This window comes from Cervus canadensis, chromosome 22 (genome assembly GCF_019320065.1).
Source record: "Cervus canadensis isolate Bull #8, Minnesota chromosome 22, ASM1932006v1, whole genome shotgun sequence".
Taxonomy (NCBI): Eukaryota; Metazoa; Chordata; class Mammalia; order Artiodactyla; family Cervidae; genus Cervus; species Cervus canadensis.
Genome location: NC_057407.1, coordinates 46,293,872 through 46,313,553, shown reverse-complemented (window position 1 = coordinate 46,313,553; position 19,682 = coordinate 46,293,872). Strand labels below are relative to the sequence as shown.

Sequence of the window (19,682 nt, the reverse complement as noted above, 5' to 3'; positions counted from 1 at the left end):
CCTTATAAAGGTTATTCACAATTATCAGTTTTCATTTCTATATTCTGTGCCTTTTTGAGTTGTAGTCATTCCATCATGGGCTTCACCTTTTTATAATATATTTTTTCACAGTGTTTTAGAAAAATATACTTTCCTGAGATTCTTTTATGCATTTAACTGTTCTCATTTCTTTGGGCTTCCCTGGTAGCTCAGATGGTAAAGAGTTCAGTCCCTAGGTTGGGAGAAGGGAACAGCTACCCACTCCAGTATTCTTGCCTGGAGAATTCCATGGATAGAGGAGCTGGCAGGTTACAGTCCATGGAGTCTCAAAGAGTTGGACACGACTAAATGACTGTCACTTTCATTTTTCATTTCTTCACTGTTATGAATTTCAAGATGACACAATTGTTTTATTTCACCTTTCTGTCACTTCAGTATCATGGCTGGTTTCAGCTGGGATGCCTAAGCTTCTTACTCCTATTTGGTCTTTCATCCTGAGCTTCTTTAGAGTGGGGGAGTCTCAGGATTTTAAGGAAAGCATGAGTAGAAGCTGCAAAGCTCTTGAAATAAAAGATCAAGGTTAGACTAATAGACTCCCAACTCTAATTTTTTAATTTGAAGTACAGTTGGTTTACAATGTTGCATTAGCTACTGGTGTACAGCAAAGTGATTCAGTTATATATATGTGTGTGTATACATATATACACATTCTTTTCCATATTCTTTTCCATTGTGGTTTATCACAGGATATTGAATATAGTTCCCTGTGCTCTACCGTAGGGACTTGTGGTTTACTTTATCTATAGTAGTTTCTATCTGCTAATTCCAAATTGCTAATTTATCCCTCCTCCACCCCCTTTTCCCTTTGGTAACCAGAACTTTGTTTTTAGACTGAGTTTGTTTCTGTTTTGTAAGTAAGCTCATTTATATCTTTTCTTAGACTTACAAGTGCTATCATATGATATTTGTCTTTCTCTGATTTGCTTCACTTAGTATGCTAATCTCTAGGTCTATCTATGTTGCTACAAAAGGTATTATTTCACTCTTTTTATGGCTGAGTAGTATTCCATTGTGTCTGTGGTGTGTATACACACACATGCCATATCTTCTTTATCCAGTCATCTGTAGATGGACACTGCGGTTGCGTCCATGTTTTGGCCATGGTGAACAGTGCTGCTATGAACACTGGGGTGCATGTCTCTTTTCAAATTAGAGTTTTCTCCTGCTATGTGTCCAGGAGTGGAATTGCTGAATTACATGCTAACTCCAGTAGACTCAACTCTTAATGAAAGTACATGTAGAAAACTGGTGACCATATTTAATTTACCATCTATGCTATTCGTCACGCATTTCACTTATTTTCTCAATAGCTGTTGACTATATTGGGCTACATGACGTAAATCTAAAATGAGTAAAAGCAGTGGAGTCATCAAAATCTTGCCATTCTATTATACCATTTCCAATTATACCTTTTCAGGCTTAGTGCTCTTAGCAGAAATCCTCCTTCTAGAAATGCTTTGGCATAGAGAGACTGGTTATTAGTGATAAACCTTTAATGTACTTTGGAAATATTGATTGAGGAACAGTGACCATATTGGTCTCCTTTCTTCAGGTGACAGAAGAACAAGGTGGTTTTATCACAGATAGCCCCATTTAATCTGCCAGTGGTTTAGATTTATATCCCTGATCGAAATCTCTTTTATTTACTAACTTTAAAAACTTGATGTGACTTCAGTGTGCATGTGTGCTAAGTTGCTTTAGTCGTGTCTGACTCTGTGTGACCCCATGGACTGTAGCCTGCCAGGCTCCTCTGTCCATGGTATTCTCCAGGCAACAATACTGGAATGGGTTGCCATTTCCTACTCCAGGGGATCTTCCTGACCCAAGGATCAAACCCAGGTCTCTTATGTCTCCTGCATTGGCAGGCAGGTTCTTTACCACTAGCGCCACCTGGGAAGTCCAGTGTATTAAAAAAAAACTCCAGCCCCCTCATCTTAGCTCTATGGATGATCTAGAACAGTAATCTTGAGTCCCAGTGAAACATTAAAATCACCTAGAGAGCTTTGCAAAAACCACACTGTCCCAAGATTGTCATGTTATTTGTCAGGGGAAGGGGAGGGAAGCTGGTGGATGGTCAGTCTGTTTACAGTGTTCCTCTCCTGCCTCCACTCTTTCTTGCACTCCCCATCTTGCTACCAAAAGCCCATCGTATCAAAAGTGGGAATCGGTTCTCACTGAGCACTTATTCCCGAGACCCTCTTGTAAAAGGCATGAACCCTGATAATAAAGCAATTATTTAATGTTACTTAGGGAGGCAAAGGTTAGTGATAGCATTTCCTTTATTTCCCTAATCATACGTAGTTCATTAAGTGGTTGACTTGCTTTCCTTCCTTCGTCCACCAAACAGAATTTTTAAGAAATCCATCCAGCTTTGCAGAGGAGCGATAGCTTATGTCTCAGTGTGTGTATTGGCACCACACACACTTGTGTTTCTTTTGGCAAAATTATAACTTAAAAAACTTGAGTATTCTGGGGCACCATGTGGTGGTTTAGCCATAACAGGTTGCAAGCGAGGGAATCAAGACAGAGGCTGACGTTGCCTTAAATGTGAGCTTACATAAGTCACATTCGTCAGCACTGGTTTCTAACAATTGCATTTCTTAGGAAGCCAGTGGTGGATTGTATCTTCCTTCTGGAAAGTGATGCCTTCCCCCTCCTGAGGGGTAGGCTGTGCAGGCAGGAACCTCCTGGTGAGGAGAGGTGTCACTTTGATTGTTGCTGTGCTTTTAATGTCACGCTGAGTGCAATCTCTCATCCACAGCAGTTTCCCCTTCTCATTCAAATCCAAGCATACAAACATTTCCCTAACTACTGTTTCAGACCATAATGTTTATCTGGCAGACCTGTGCAAGTTGAATTCTGGAAGGAAACCTAGCTTTAAAAAAAAACCTTAGAACATTGTGTTCAGGACTGAAATCAAGGATCTAGTTTCCCACATGTGTTGTTTTCCAGACAGTTTTTCTCAAGGTTTTTTGTTTTTTTTTTTTTTCCCCCATGAAGAACCTAGAATGGTTCTTGTAGAACCATTGTAGAGCGGAAATGATACCAGGAAACCCAGAGAGCAAAGGAATCCATACACATCTCCCTGACGGTAACTATTCTATTCATTTACACGTCAGTCTCACTTCAGGAAGGATTTGAAATGGCTTACTGATGTCACCACAGTCCCTCCAGAAGAGTTGGCAAAGGGAAATAACGGTGGAAACACAAGAGGGGTTCAGCTGACATTACTCTCAAGGGAGTCACTGGAGATTCCTGCCTCTCCAGCCCGTTCTCCTCTGGGCTTCTGGGAGTCCAGGCAGGAAAGGGAAGTGTTGCATCTGGACGGTTGAGGGTCCAAGGGTCAGACACTGGCATTGGAGGACAAGACCAGCCACAATGCCCTTGTTTCCTGGCCTCACTCTCTAGAGGATTACAGAGGTGGGCTTTGAATGAACCCTTCCATTTCTAGCAGAGGTGTGTAGTGTCAGAGGGTCACAAAGCTCTATCTTTCAGTCCTATTGCATCATGCCTAGTTTTTGAATTAGCTCCTTCAGTCAGACACACTTTCCTATTCTGCTGGGAGATACTTAATTTTCCTTATAGTAATCAGCCACGTGTCTTGTAGTAGGCCTGTTAGATCAGAAAGTGGGGCATTAAAAGGAACTAAAGGCAAACATTCCAGATAGGCCCAAGGCATAAGGGCATTTGGATGGAGTATCAGGGTTTAAATGTTCATTGTGTGATTCTGTTTCATGAATGGAGAATGCACAGATTTTCTTGGAAGATTTCATGAGGCTAGTTATGAGCGGGGTAGTAGAGCATGTACATGATGTCTAAGCTCCTTATTCATCAGGGTTCAAACTCTATAGATTCACCATTTTTTAGTTATATGGCCTTAAACAAGTAACTTCATTTCTCAGAGCCTCAGTTTACCCATCTGTAAGATGACTGTAATAATGCCAATCTCAGAGTGGTTTTGAGAGTCAAGCAGGATTATGCACATGAAAACTTTAGGCATCACTGACGTGTGGTCATCCCTGGTTAATGCCAGTGGTTATTGTGTATGAAGTCCTGAACCTCTGGTTGCTGTTGTCACACTGTAACTCTACATTTTCATTGTTTAGGAACTGACTAGTAAAAGGAATAAAATTGCCTGTCAATCTGCTGGAAAACAGAGGTGGGAAGAACCCAGAAACACTAACTGTGTTTGTGTTCTCTGAGTGAGAGCTTTTTCACTTGTTCAGTGAAGGGATGGGAATGAAGCACCTATAAAGCCCTTTCTAACGTGGATGAAGGGATGCTGTGTGCTTATAAAGAGACACATCTTCCCTAAGAAGGGCCTCAACTGTCCTCCAAAAGGAGGGGTCAGGGGGTCAGATACAGGTACCTCTGCAGGAGACACACTCCCAGAGCACTCCCCTACCCAGGACATCCCAGTCCCGGGAGGAGGGACCAAAAGCATTCCTAAGTCTTGGATCAGGCCTCATGTTTTAAAACCCTAAAATTGTTGACTGTGGCCGTGACTTAGACTCACTGTGTAGGAAGATGGAAGCGTGTCTGCCAGCCATTTCTGGCTAAGATGCTCAGTTATAGAAGCCAAAATCATTTGCCTTAGAAACAACTTCTGTGTTAGAATGGTAGAATTCTGGAGGATTGGTTTTTTTCAATTTAGTTTCATATTATAAAGTTATACTTCAGTCTTCTAAGAGGACATATGCATAAGATGAGCCAAGGTATATTAATACAGTTATGTACAAATACTTAGATAAACCCTTATAGAAAGAGACCTCATAGCTTCTCAATGCCGTACAAATGTGAACAGAAAAAGCATATACTTTGTGTTAGAAAAGGCCTGGATTTGAACTCAGTTTCAGCACGTTCTGAGCGCCAGTGCCCGTGTATGTCATTCCTGAGAATGTCAGTCTCCTTATCTGTTAAAGGCGTGGTATTTGCCTGATTCGCCAGTTGTGCAGACCATATGAGACCACACATGTGAACTGCCTGGCAAAGTCAGTTTTCACCGCCTCGCTCCAGCCAGGGTTGGGAAAGGTGTAGGGGTTGCTTGATGTGAGGGGTGAGCTTTGGACAATTCATCAAGACTACTGTAGAAGTACGAGAGTGGAAAATGGGGGGAGAATTTTCACTTTTTTTTTTTTCCATTTATTTTTATTAGTTGGAGGCTAATTACTTTACAATATTGTAGTGGTTTTTGCCATACATTTACATGAATCAGCCATGGGTATACATGTATTCCCCATCCCTATCCCCTCTCCCACCTCCCTCCCCACCCCATTCCTCTGGGTCTTCCCAGTGCACCAGGCCCGAGCACTTGTCTCATGCATCCAACCTGGGCTAGTGATCTGTTTCACCCTTGATAATATGCATGTTTTGATGCTGTTCTCTCAAAACATCCCACCCTCGCCTTCTCCCACAGAGTCTAAAAGTCTGGTTTGTACATCTGTGTCTCTTTTTCTGTTTTGCATATAGGGTTGTTGTTACCATCTTTCTAAATTCCATATATATGCGTTAGTATACTGTATCGGTCTTTATCTTTCTGGCTTACTTCACTCTGTATAAGGGGCTCCAGTTTCATCCATCTCATTAGAACTGATTCAAATGAATTCTTTTTAATGGCTGAGTAATATTCCATAGTGTATATGTACCACAGCTTCCTTATCCATTCGTCTGCTGATGGGCATCTAGGTTGCTTCCATGTCCTGGCTATTATAAACAGTGCTGCGATGAACATTGGGGTGCACGTGTCTCTTTCAGATCTGGTTTCCTCAGTGTGTATGCCCAGAAGTGGGATTGCTGGGTCATATGGCAGTTCTATTTCCAGTTTTTTAAGAAATCTCCACACTGTTCTCCATAGCGGCTGTACTAGTTTGCATTCCCACCAACAGTGTAAGAGGGTTCCCTTTTCTCCACACCCTCTCCAGCATTTATTGCTTGTAGACTTTTGGATAGCAGCCATCCTGACTGGTGTGTAATGGTACCTCATTGTGGTTTTGATTTGCATTTCTCTGATAATGAGTGATGTTGAGCATCTTTTCATGTGTTTGTTAGCCATCTGTATGTCTTCTTTGGAGAAATGTCTGTTTAGTTCTTTGGCCCATTTTTTGATTGGGTCATTTATTTTTCTGGAATTGAGCTGCAGGAGTTGCTTGTATATTTTTGAGATTAATCCTTTGTCTGTTTCTTCATTTGCTATTATTTTCTCCCAATCTGAGGGCTGTCTTTTCACCTTACTTATAGTTTCCTTTGTAGTGCAAAAGCTTTTAAGTTTCATTAGGTCCCATTTGTTTATTTTTGCTTTTATTTCCAATATTCTGGAGGTGGGTCATAGAGGATCCTGCTGTGATTTATGTCGGAGAGTGTTTTGCCTATGTTCTCCTCTAGGAGTTTTATAGTTTCTGGTCTTACATTTAGATCTTTAATCCATTTTGAGTTTATTTTTGTGTATGGTGTTAGAAAGTGTTCTAGTTTCATTCTTTTACAAGTGGTTGACCAGTTTTCCCAGCACCACTTGTTAAAGAGGTTGTCTTTTTTCCATTGTATATCCTTGCCTCCTTTGTCAAAGATAAGGTGTCCATAGGTTCGTGGATTTATCTCTGGGCTTTCTATTCTGTTCCATTGATCTATATTTCTGTCTTTGTGCCAGTACCATACTGTCTTGATGACTGTGCCTTTGTAGTAGAGTCTGAAGTCAGGCAGGTTGATTCCTCCAGTTCCATTCTTCTTTCTCAAGATTACTTTGGCTATTCGAGGTTTTTTGTATTTCCATACAAATTGTGAAATTATTTGTTCTAGTTCTGTGAAAAATACCGTTGGTAGCTTGATAGGGATTGCATTGAATCTATAAATTGCTTTGGGTAGAATAGCCATTTTGACAATATTGATTCTTCCAATCCATGAACACGGTATGTTTCTCCATCTGTTTGTGTCCTCTTTGATTTCTTTCATCAGTGTTTTATAGTTTTCTATGTACAGGTCTTTTGTTTCTTTAGGTAGATATACTCCTAAGTATTTTATTCTTTTTGTTGTAATGGTGAATGGTATTGTTTCCTTAATTTCTCTTTCTGTTTTCTTCACTTCATTTTCAGTTAGGCATGTCAGGTCTCTTTTTATCCATCCTCCTTATTTAGTCATACATTTGTGCATTAATTCATTCATCCAGCCATTTTTCTATTGAGTATCTTGCAGTGTGCAAGATACTGTTGAGACAGAGATGAATGAAAGAGCTGAGGTTTTGGGGGGAACTTTTTGGAATTAAATTGATTACATGAATGCAGAGATGGCACCTTGCTTCCTTAAGTGCTATCTTGTGTGTTGGTGTTTAGGTATAAAAACATGACAACATTAAAAACATAAAGCTTAGCTGTAGAATCAAAGACACTAGAAGTTTGTTGTTCTATATATGTCCATAATTTAGTGTGTATGTGTGTATATAAAAGACCCTGATGCTGGGCAAGATGGGGGGCAGGAGGAGGAAGGGTTGACAGAGAAATGAAATGGTTGGATAACATCACCAATGCAATGGACATGAGTTTGAGCAAACTCCGGGAGATAGTGAAGGACAGAGGAGCCTGACGCACTGCAGTTTATGGGATAGCAAAGAGTCAGACACGACTTAGTGACTGAACAACAAATATTAAAATTAAAAAGCACTGTTTTCCCCTGTGATCTCATTTGTTCATTGTTAACTGCTTATTTTTACCAATCAATCCTCATATTGTGTACTGAAAACCTACATCTTCCTATTATGTACTAGCAATATACATCTTCAAAGATCAGTTATTTTATGTTTGTTTAAGATTGAGAGTAAATCCAGAAAGATTATATGTCTAGCCAATTACATGCTAGTCCTAATTTTAAAATGTGGTATTAAAATACTTTACCATCTTCCATCTGGGGCAGTATGTGGTGCTGAGCAGCTCTCATTGTTATAGATTTCTTCTTTAGCTGTGCATTTAAATTCCTTTCTTGTGCCAGAGCCTGACATTTCACCTGAGTGTGCCACCTGGCACGTTCAAAATGGCAAAATATTAATTTTCATCCTCCTATAGCTGACTTCTCCCTGATGAATTTGTAGCTCTTAACTACCATTATGAACAATTTGGGTTCTGTTCTGTTTGTTTCACTTTAAGAGAGGAAAAAAAAAAAAACTGTTTCCAGAGTATTTTAAGTAGTATGAAGAGTTTTTCAGTGGTATACGTAAGATGTGTGGTGGTGGTTTAGTTACTAAGTCGTCTTCAACTCTTTGTGACCCCATGGACTGTAGCCCACCAGGCTTCTCTGTCCATGGCATTTCCCAGGCAAAAATACTGGAGTGGCTTGCCATTTCCTTCTCCAGGGGATTTTCCTGACCTAGGGACTGAACTTGCATCTCTTGCATTGGCAGGCGGATTTTTTTTTTTTTTTTTTTTTACCACTGAACCACCATAGCAGCTAAGAAATTGCTGGTGTGAATTCCAAATGAAATGATAAAAGATCTTATGCAGTGGACCATTTAACAAAGACTTTGCAGCATGGGGCTACTCACAACTGCATTTGTTATTCTAGCTTGAAAGTAATACGTGTAAATCTATGGCTGATTCATATCAATGTATGACAAAACCCACTGAAAAAATAAAGAAAGAAAGAAAAAAAAAAAACTAAAAAAAAAAGAAAGTGAGACGAGACAACTTTTCTGTTCTCTGAGTCTTTTCTGTTATTAACAACTATTAAGTTGTAGATAATTCAAAGTCTTCGGCTCCCCACTTTAAAACTGGATGCAGGTTGAATTTTGCTCTTGGCAAAGTCTTGTTTGGATGTTAAACTAATGACAGGATTACTCTGAGGCCTGACTGGGGTCCTGGGGTGCTTATGAAACCCTTGCTTCAGGGTAAGGCTGCAGGTAAAAAACATCGTCCAGAAGAGCTTCTGTTTTTTCAAGAAACTGTCATGAAACTGGCCCAAGAATAACTTGGAATTGTGTACTTTTTTGGAGGACACTTTAGACTGCTGTAGAATTTCATCATAGTTTTTATGGGAGATGACAATGTGTGAATAAGCTTAAATTTTTCTTATAATTTTCATTTACTCTGTATATATCTGATCAGTATAACTGCTTGGAGAATCATGCCAAGAATGAGTATTTTCAAGTCATTTTGATACAGGGATATTTTTAGTTTTGCGAAAAAGAGGACTGGTATACTTGCTAGATGTGGTAATAAAAAGTCAGTTTGCAAACTCAGTGTTTTAATACCATATCCTTTGAGACACTCTAGCTTTATAATAAAACTCATACTTTCAGCTACTTTGAGGTGCAGGGTAACAATTTGGCATTTTATATATGAATTTAGTGGAAATTATTCTTCATAATATTTTCTTCATGTCTTCCCATAAGTCCCTCAAATGAACATGTTGCATATTAAATTTTGTTCTTTTGAATTGATTAGTATTATGACTCAATTGGATTTAACCCTCTTTATATACACAGTTTGGATCCCAGTAGCCTCTCAGTTCAGTTCAGTTCACTCACTCAGTCGTGTCTGACTCTTTGAGACCCCATGGACAGCAGCATGCCAGGCCTCCCTATCCATCACCAACTCCTGGAATTTACCCAAACTCATGTCCATTGAGTCAGTGATGCCATCCAACCATCTCATCCTCTGTCGTCCCCTTCTCCTCTTGCCCTGAATCTTTCCCAGCATCAGGGTCTTTTCACATGAGTCAGATCTTTGCATCAGGTGGCCAAAGTATTGGAGTTTCAGCTTTAGCATCAGTCCTTCCAAAGAACACCCAGGACTGATCTCCTTTAGGATGGACTGGTTGGATCTCCTTGCAGTCCAAGGGACTCTCAAGAGTCTTCCCCAACACCACAGTTCAAAAGCATCAATTCTTCGGCGCTCAGCTTTCTTCACAGTCCAACTCTCACATCCATACATGACCACTGGAAAAACCATAGCCTTGACTAGACGGACCTTTGTTGGCAAAGTAATGTCTCTGCTTTTTAATATGCTGTCTAGGTTGGTCATAACCTTCCTTCCAAGGAGTAAGTGTCTTTTAATTTCATGGCTGCAATCACCATCCGCAGTGATTTTGGAACCCAAAAAAATAAAGTCACTGTTTTCCCATCTATTTGCCATGAAGTGATGGGACTGGATGCCATGATCTTAGTTTTCTGAATGTTGAGCTTTAAGCCAACTTTTTCACTCTCCTCTTTCACTTCCATCAAGAGACTCTTTAGTTCTTCTTCACTTTCTGCCATAAGGGTGGTGTCATCTGCATATCTGAGGTTATTGATATTTCTCCCAGCAATCTTGATTCCAGCTTGTGCTTCTTCCAGCTCAGTGTTTCTCATGATGTACTCTGCATATAAGTTAAATAAGCAGGGTGACAATATACATCCTTGATGTACTCCTTTTCCTATTTGGAACCAGTCTGTTGTTCCATGTCCAGTTCTAACTGTTGCTTCCTGACCTATATACAGGTTTCTCAAGAGACAGGTCAGGTGGTCTGATATTCCCATCTCTTTCAGAATTTTCCACAGTTTATTGTGATCCACACAAAGGCTTTGGCACAGTCAATAAAGCAAAAATAGATATTTTTCTGGAACTCTCTTGCTTTTTCGATGATCCAGTGGATGTTGGCAATTTGATCTCTGGTTTCTCTGCCTTTTCTAAAACCAGCTTGAGCATCTGGAAGTTCATGGTTCATGTATTGCTGAAGCCTGGCTTGGAGAATTTTGAGCGTTACTTTACTAGCGTGTGAGATGAGTGCAATTGTGTCGTAGTTTGAGCATTCTTTGGCATTGCCTTTCTTTGGGATTGGAATGAACTTATTTTGAAAGAATTCTTATACATTCCTTAAGACCATTTTATAAATGCCACATAACTCTGAATTTAAAGTGCATAAGGCATTTTATGAACTAAATGTGATTTCTGTTAATTTAAACTGCAATTTTCCAATTCGGAGCACTTTGTGATTTGCTATTTTGTCCCCTCCTCCCTCTTCCCTGAATCAACTTTTTATTTACTTAATTATAGCAATTAAGAATAGTTTTAGAATCTCAACTCTTTACTCTTCCTAGTAGATATTTTATCAGTCAGGGTCAGTTGGAGAAACAGTAACAATAGGGGATATATATTTATTGCAAAGACCTAGAACATGATTGCAAGAGCTGGATAGGCAAGTCTAAAACCCATATGGTGGATCATCATGAAGGGCAGGCTGAAACTCTCAGGCCTGAGCTGAACCTCGTGTCCATAGGCAGAATTTCTCCTTTCTCAGGGAAGCTTCAGTTCTGCTGCTAAGGCCTTTCAACCGATTGAATTAAGTTCACCCCAGATTATCTAAGATAATCTCCCTTACTTAAAGTCAACTGATTACTGGACTTACATCTACAAAATACCTTCACAGTGACAACTAGATTAATGTTTGAATAACTAGAGACTGTTGCCTCACCAAGTTGACATGTAATTAACATGGACCATCATAACATGTAAAGACAAAACATTTCAAATTCAAGAAGACTGATACCGATTTATGTGCTATTGTATTTGGTTGGTATCAGTCGAATCCAGTTTTGTTCCTTTAGTGTTGCAGTGAAATGCACACTTGTAAAAGTAAAAATTCAGGTCCCTCCTGTGTTGGCTGAGAGAATAGGGCTGTAGAGAGGTGATGTGGGTGGTTGTCACAGAGACTCTCTGCCCTGCAGACACAGCAGGCCGGCAGTTGGACAATCACAGGACTTCGAGGTAAGTTCACCCCAGAGTGCTCTGCTTTCTCTCTAGCTCCTCAGAACTAGCCTTTCCGAAGAACTCTATCTAATAAGAGAGCTTTCCTTGGCTGTTCAGAGTGTGTCTGTGGCTGACTGATTATCCAAAACAACCAGGCTTAAGCCTAGAAACTTTGGAAACCAGGGGAAGGCACTCTGAATTTTAGCAAGAATACCTGTGAAGTTGCCCCCAAAAGTGGGGGATACAGGTATTGAGCTTTTGAAAACACTAAATGACTACTAAATTTGTTTTCATCTGCTCTACGTCTCTCCCTGGAGAAGAAAATGGTGACCCACTCCAGTATCCTTGCCTGGGAAATCTCACGGACAAAGGAGCCTGGCGGGCTGCAGCCCACGGGGTCATGAAGAGTCAGACATGACTGAGTGACTGCGCATGCTCTAACTCTCAGAAAAAAAGTTTCTTGAAGACACAGACTCTTCATTCTCAGAGCTTGTGAATCATATAGGTGTCACTTTGGATCCCAGGAGGAAACAGTGCGTTCAAATTAGGACACTTTGAGGAAGGGTTAACAAAAAGGCCTATTTATAAAGGACTGAGCTCTAGGGAAACCCCAAATGACATTACATAGTACCCAATCACCACTGTGGGTGGTCCCCAGTCTGGGATTAAGGGAAGAGAGATACTGGAAGTCTGAAGGCAAGCCTGGAATGAGAGGATACCCTCATAGGTACTGTGACTCCTGGTTAGGCGATGAAACCAGTCCTCAGGAGAAGGAGCTGGGGGACAGGAATCTTCTGACCCTGAAAATATACCTGTCTCCCTCTGTCACCTGTGTGGGTTCCCCATCAACTGAACCCATCAAAAGTCAGAGGGCCATGGAGTCTTCTAATGTGGTCCCTCCAAATTAGTTACCTGGTGGTTACAGTGAAGGGTAGATCCAGAGGGGCAAGCCCTCCGTTAATGTTATAAACAGCTTCAAGTGCATGAACATGAACAAGAGGTATAATTTCTCTGAGTCTCAGTTTTCTCATTTTAAATAGGGTAATTATAATTAGCTGGCTAAGTTAGTTTAGGGACAGATAGTACATGTAAATTTCCTTTAACAATAGGTGGCATTTAATGTAATAGCTGCTATTGTTTATTATAATTGACACCATTACTGTCATTGTTACAGGCAGGAGGTTCACAAGCCAGTAGGGAAAGAGATAAGATATTCAAGGAGCATTTTAAGCTGTTTTAGAATAACTATAGCACCTTACATACAGTATATATTTATATACACTGTGTACTTTAACCTGGGCTTCCCTCGTGGCTCAGACAGTGAAGAATATGCCTGCAACGCAGGACACCTGGGTCTGACCTAAACTCTGATAAGAAAAAATTCCCGTCTCCCCTAGGTGCTCCTGATGACCACACATTTTCACTTTTCCCTACCTATCTGCCTGGAATAGAAAAGAACATTGGTAAACTACCCCGATTTGAATTCCTTTCCCCTCCTACCTACCTCATGGTGGAGAATTTAGAGACAAAGAAAATGGTTCCCAAATTTGGCATCAGTGGGGAGAAACGGAGACTAACGCACATTATCTGACTTTGCTGTTGCTACCTTTTGAAGTGATTTCATAAAACCATGAGTATTAGGCAGGTAATAATAGCACTGGGATATAATAAATGTGCCCACGTATGTAATTTCTCTTCTCTATGGTATTTAGGATTATAAAAGAGGATATATAGATAGAATAGTACAGATAGTAGCACATCTATAGATAGTATAGATTACTATGCTTTGTATGTCAGTATGATTTAGATCATGAGTCAAATAGAAAGCCACATGGAAACATCTTAAAAATTCATCTCAGAGGAAGTTCAAAGGGAATCCATCGTCTTTACAAGAAAGATCTGGATCATCAAGGTTCTGGGGACACCAGCAATAGCATACTGATTTTGAAAAGAAATTCTTACTCATTCCTTATGGGAAGCATTCTGTGCTGTCTGCATGGATGAAGCTCCCGGCTGTGAATAAAACCAGGTCGGAGGTTCGGCAACAGTTTATCATATTACACCTATGAATAATTCACGAGTCATCTGTTGACCATAAAGCCCGCTAAGGAATTCTAATAAATGCATGATTTCTACTTCCTGGGGTAAAGCAGCATTGGCATTTACAGCCTTTCTGAACAATAAAATGCTGGTAAAAATGTGACTGACAGTTATGGGTCTTTGCTATTCCTAAGCATTAATCACCTCGAAGGACAACATCAGCTATCTGCATTTCTGGGATTGTTAGTTACAAAATGCTAGCAACATGTTAAACCTCAGTTACTTCTTATAGTATCTTATGTTCACATGAGCAAGACTTAATGACTCACAAGACAGTTTGAAATAAATATGGATATGCACCCTGGAATTTTCTCTTTCAATGGCAATAATTACTAACAACACTAGTTTCGGAGGTAGTAATTTTTGGCAGTTTAGTTCTTATTCAGAGTGTACTGAAGATGTGATTATTATTAGTACCACTGTCTTTCCCAGCATATAATTATTCCCATATTAATTTAACTTCTTTGTTATTGGGTGAAAATAGCACCATATTGGCAGAGGGATATGATGTTAAAGTATCACTGATACAAAATGATTTTAACATAGAGTTAAACTTTGTGATGATTCTGAGTTACCTCACAAAATCATGAGTACTGCCTTTTATGACATCCTGATCATGCTGGGGAAAAAAATAAGAAAATAAATACATTTTTTAAAAGTATCAAACCTGAATCAGATTTTTGTTATTCTGATATTTTAGTTTTGAATATTCTGTCTACTTTTTGGACATAGGCATGTGCTCTGATTACCCTTTCAAAAAAGAAATTGAAGCTCACCTGAATGGATTAGGAAACAAAGATGTGTGTTGTGCAAACCTCAGGGCTTGTCACTAGCCTTCCAGTCATTTCTCTTTCCTCCCCTGTTTTTCCTTCGGACATGGCAGAATGGTATACTTAAAATGGATAACCAACAAGGACCTACTGTATAGCACAGGGAACTCTGCTCAATGTTATGTGGCCGCCTGGATGGGAGGGCAGTTTGCAGGAGAATGGATACATGTATATGGATATGACTCAGTCGCTCTGCTGTCCATCTGAAACTATCACAACACTGTTAATTGGCTATACTCCAATATAAAATAAAAGGTTAAAAACACACACACACACACACACACAGAAAGAGGGAAAAGAAATGGAAGAATGGACCCTTCCCTTCACAAAGGCAGTAGAGCTCTATTCCACTGGTGAGACATCTCCTTTGGACCAGAAGAAAAAAGTTCATGCTCTGCAAGTCTTGATTTTATCTCTCATTTCAACTAAGGAGTAATGTGACTGTTGGACTGTCTTGATATTTTGAAAGTAAAGATAACCAAATGCATATGTAGCAAGGCTTTGGTTTTATAAATAGAGAATGTCTATATATATGTGTGTGTGTGATTTTTGTGTTGATTTGAGAAGTTCTGAAGGAAATATTGCTAAATATTGAAAATGATTATCTCCAGGTTTGATTTTGCCGAGATAAGGGTGCTGGTGTAAAGGCACCGAAGAGGCAGCATTTCAGTTTGATACAATGTTATAAGTGGATGATGAGGTCTGTGGCTCTGGGAGTACCTGCACTGTGAGGTTGGCTGAAGTCGCACACAGCACTCTGTCTTACGTGCCTGCCATTAGGCGGCCTTGGGGCTTTGCAAAGTGAGCTGCAGCCCTCTCTGACTAAATAGATCTTGTCTCTCTCAGGTTGTAAAAATTACTGTGGGCTCTGTGTTCCACCTAGGATTTATGATTTCTCAATGCTACATGTTTGTGTTGACATAAATAGTCTTCCCAGAAATTTGGCAGAAGTCTGGCCATGTGCTGATTCTTTAGAGATCACCAAGAAATCAATTCCAGCTCCAGCTTGATCACATCATTGTATTTGAGTTTAGCCTCTAATCTTTAAGTGGGTACTCCATAATCCTGTCAAAGGCATTAATTTGAAAGAAAAAAATGCTTTATAGGTTATCTTTGTGTTTTATTGAACTCTATTGATTTTTTAAAAATGTTACCAGAATCCTCACATATGTTACCTAAATCTCCAGCCTCTTTTATGTCCTAAGTTGTAGCATTTTGGGCTTTCCCGGTGGCTCAGCTGGTAAAGAATCCTCCTGCAATGCGGGAGACCTGGGTTCGATCCCTGGGTTAGGAAGATTCCCTGGAGAAGGGAATGGCTACCCACTCCAGTATTCTGGCCTGGAGAATTCTCCATGCAGAAGTCCATAGGGTTGCAAAGAGTCGGACATGACTGAGCAACTTTCATTTTTACTTTGTAGCATTTCCCACTTTTGACATGATGTTTGATGCAGGAGTTGCTTATTACCCCATTTTTTAAAAGGTGTAAAATAGGAGCAAGTTACACAGGGGGAGAGAAAGGCTCTTTACAGAAATGCCCATAGGTTCATTTGACATTAGTGTTGACTGATGTACGAAAACAAACTCAATAGCTATCCAGTACTTAAACTCTAAATTTTTCATATACCGTTTGTGGTGAGCTCAACCCAGATTTTTAATGAGTTTGTCCCTTTTGGGATTTTTAGGATTTAGTAATTAATACTAAGTAACTAGCTTGCCCAATATGGTCAGATGAACCACCTTTTGCCACACATTCTACTGGAAGATGAAGGCAACATTTGATTTCATGGCATTTAATAGGTAATTTTTAAATGGCAAGTAAATGGGCAATTGATTATATTTTTCCAGTGAACACAACCACCACTAAAATACTTTGTCTCCTCTAATTAGCATCAGTGCCATATTTTCATAATGAAAATTATGTCAGTGGTGAAAAAGATTCTCACAAGATCTGTGTAAAGCTTTTGGTGGATGAAGATCACTGTGGCTGGTGCTGAGGAAACAAAAGTGAACAAAGATCCTCCAATTAAAAATAAAATTAAAATTAAAAAAAGTTGTAGTCTTAATTTCCAGTATTTTGACTAAATCACAAATAAATTTTATAGAAAAATAGAGACAAAAACATTTGACAGAAGAGATAAAGAACGTCAAACCTGTGAACAGTATTCAACTCACCACACACAAAATAAATATAAGTTAAAACAGAAAAAAAAAAAGTGAACACAGGAGTTCGCAGTCCAGTGGGAAGGCAGAAATCAGGCAAATAAGCACAGAAGGGAGTGTAAAATTACGACTGTGGCACAGGTTATGGAGGAGAAGGGTCATTATGCTGCTTAAGACCAGTTCTCTAGAAGCAGAGCCTGAGGCAGGGATTTCAAGGCCCCTGATTTGTTGGGAGGAAGGGGTGCTCTTGGAAGAAGCGGATGTCCAGATCAGGCTGAGGCATGGAAGAGTGAGGACTCAGCTGGACTGGGTGTCAGCCTGATCCCATGGGAGTTCTGGAGCATGAGCTGCCCCAGAGGTGCCTCATTTTGAGGCACAAGGCTGGCATCTTGCAATCTCCTCAACCTCATGCTAGTCAGACACGAACCAGGGTCTGACCTGGGTTCAGTGAGTACGGCTCCTGGGCAAAGCGACTTCTGTAAGGCCAAGGGCAATGTTCCAGAGAAGAAAGGCAGTAACTAAGAGAATGTGTACATTGAGTCATGGGCCGGGGGGCGGGAGGCACTACAGATTCTGAGAGAACATATGATGCAATGTTCTTCTTTGTTCGGAACCCACTGGTGGCTTCCCATCTCAGAAAATCTCTTGGCAAAGACTCTCAAGGCCCATGGGCACTGGTACCCACTCTGACCTCACTTCATGAATGTCCTTGAGTCAATACTTGTTGTTCGACATGATATTCATTGTTACTCTGGTTAACCTGGCTCTGGCTGGGTTTTTGGTTGCCTTTTTTAAATAAATTTATTTATTTTAATTGGAGGCTAATTACTTTACAATATTGTGGTGATTTTTGCCATACATTGACATGAATCAGCCACAGGTGTTGAAACAGCAGTGCATATTTTGGGCATTACTTTGCACTTCATTACTGTGTGCTGAGGCTTCCAGGTGGGTGTCATACATTTTTATTCCAAAGACTATAAGTGCCCTAGAATTTTAAGTTAAAACTTTTAACATACAGTATGGCTTTTCTGACTCCAGAGAAATCTCTTCTCCCAAACCAAACATGATCACATTACTATCTCCATTTGAAATTGGCCCAGGCTTGAAGATAGAATAATAGAGAATCTTTAAGGTCAAATTCTGTGTATACAGGTGGGGTGGGGGAGGGGTGTCTTAGTTCCCCAACCAGGGATTGAACCTGGGCCTTCCACAGTGAAAGTGTCGAGTCCTAACCCCTGGACCATCAGGGAGTTTCCTCAAAACTTGCTTTTGATCTCACACAAAAAGATGACTGGATACCGGGGGATTCCTTATCTGGGACCTAACTTCTGCCTTTATTTGTCTCTAACATCTCTGCTGTCTTGGCTTTTTTCAGAACCTTTTCCATATTCATACTTTATTATTTGGTATCAATTTTTTTCCTCCTTGCATTCTTCACTTTTCTGAGTTCTATTTTTAGTTTCCATAATCAAGGGAGGTTTGGGAAATCTGGTTCTTTGTCAAAATAAAATGCTGCCTCCCAGCTGTTTCTGTTGTTAGGGTCAGGGTGCAGAGATGCCTCTTTTGATGACACTGTGATCTGATTCTCTTTGAGATGTTTTGAATCATTTTCAGGAACAGCCCAGAGGCTAGGTCTGAAACACTGCCAAGTTCCTGAAGAGACAATTTTATCCGACAGTTTTCCCTCAATCACAGGAATGTATATTGCTTACAAGACATACATCTAATGACTGATTTGACACTGGATGCTACCACATATCAGCAAACGGATGTGTTCTGCTTGTGGGACCCAGTATCTGCCAGCCAGGGGCTGGGGTAGGAGACTTTAGCACATAGGAGGAGCTTGGGAAAATATACCTAGGTTGAATAAAAGTGAACTAGCTAGGGTGGAGAACACAAGGATAAACAAACACATGATTATAATTACATGCCTCAGTTAACTCATCTCTAAACTAGGGGCCAGACCTATCTTTGGAGAGTGTTAAATGAAAGGTTGCATATAAAATGCTTAACAGAACAACAGACTTAATGATATCAGAACACTACTTAGGAAAGTTATATACAGCACAGGGTGAAAGTAATCAATTCTGTAGAGAGTAGTGTGGACAAGAGTATCTGAGAAAACTTAGTAGGCTGGTCTTGAGAATTGAACAAGATTTTGTGGGTCTGTCACGTCCATCACATCTGTGTTGGCAACAACACCCATGTCTGTTGGTGGTGTCATATACATTTGTGTAGGACGAGAAATTGGACCCTGGACCCTCTAGATAGGGTTGGGGCTTCCCAGGTGACTCAGTGGGTAAAGAATCTGCCTTCAATGCAGGAGATGTGAGTTTGATCCCTGGGTTGAGAAGAACCCCCTGGAAGAGGGCATGGCAGCCCATTCTAGTTTTCTTGCCTGGAGAATCCCATGGACAGAGGAGCCTGGTGGGCTACAGTCCATGGGATCCTGAAGAGTTGGACACGACTGAGCGACTACACTTTCACTTTTCACTTTCATGCATTGGAGAAGGGAATGGCAATCCACTCCAGTGTTCTTGCCTGGAGAATCCCAGGGATGGCAGAGCCTGGTGGGCTGCCGTCTATGGGGTCGCACAGAGTCGGACACGACTGAAGCGACTTAGCAGCAGCAGCAGCTAGGTACTAAATTTTTTCAGTTTTTCAGTAACTTCAGCTCCACTTTTTTGTTGCTTAAATGATGATCCTAATTACTAGACCTTGTTTCCTCTGATAATGGAATCTTAAAACCATTTTCTAGCTTTTGAAGGAAAAATATAAAGTGGTATATTGGCAAAAACTCCTCAGGATTATTTACCAAGTAATGTCAAACTCATAGTTCCATTTT

The 19,682-nt window shown here is 40.3% G+C and overlaps 1 protein-coding gene and 1 non-coding gene across 7 annotated transcripts in view; one reads left to right on the top strand and one right to left on the bottom strand.

Annotated features, from left to right (window-relative positions):
• Nucleotides 1-19,682, top strand: part of LOC122425065 (myosin VIIA and Rab interacting protein) — a 217,642-nt gene that overhangs the window by 55,372 nt on the left and 142,588 nt on the right. The window lies entirely within an intron of this gene.
• Nucleotides 18,015-18,087, bottom strand: TRNAE-UUC. The gene has a single exon. It is a non-coding gene; the product is annotated as a tRNA-Glu (tRNA).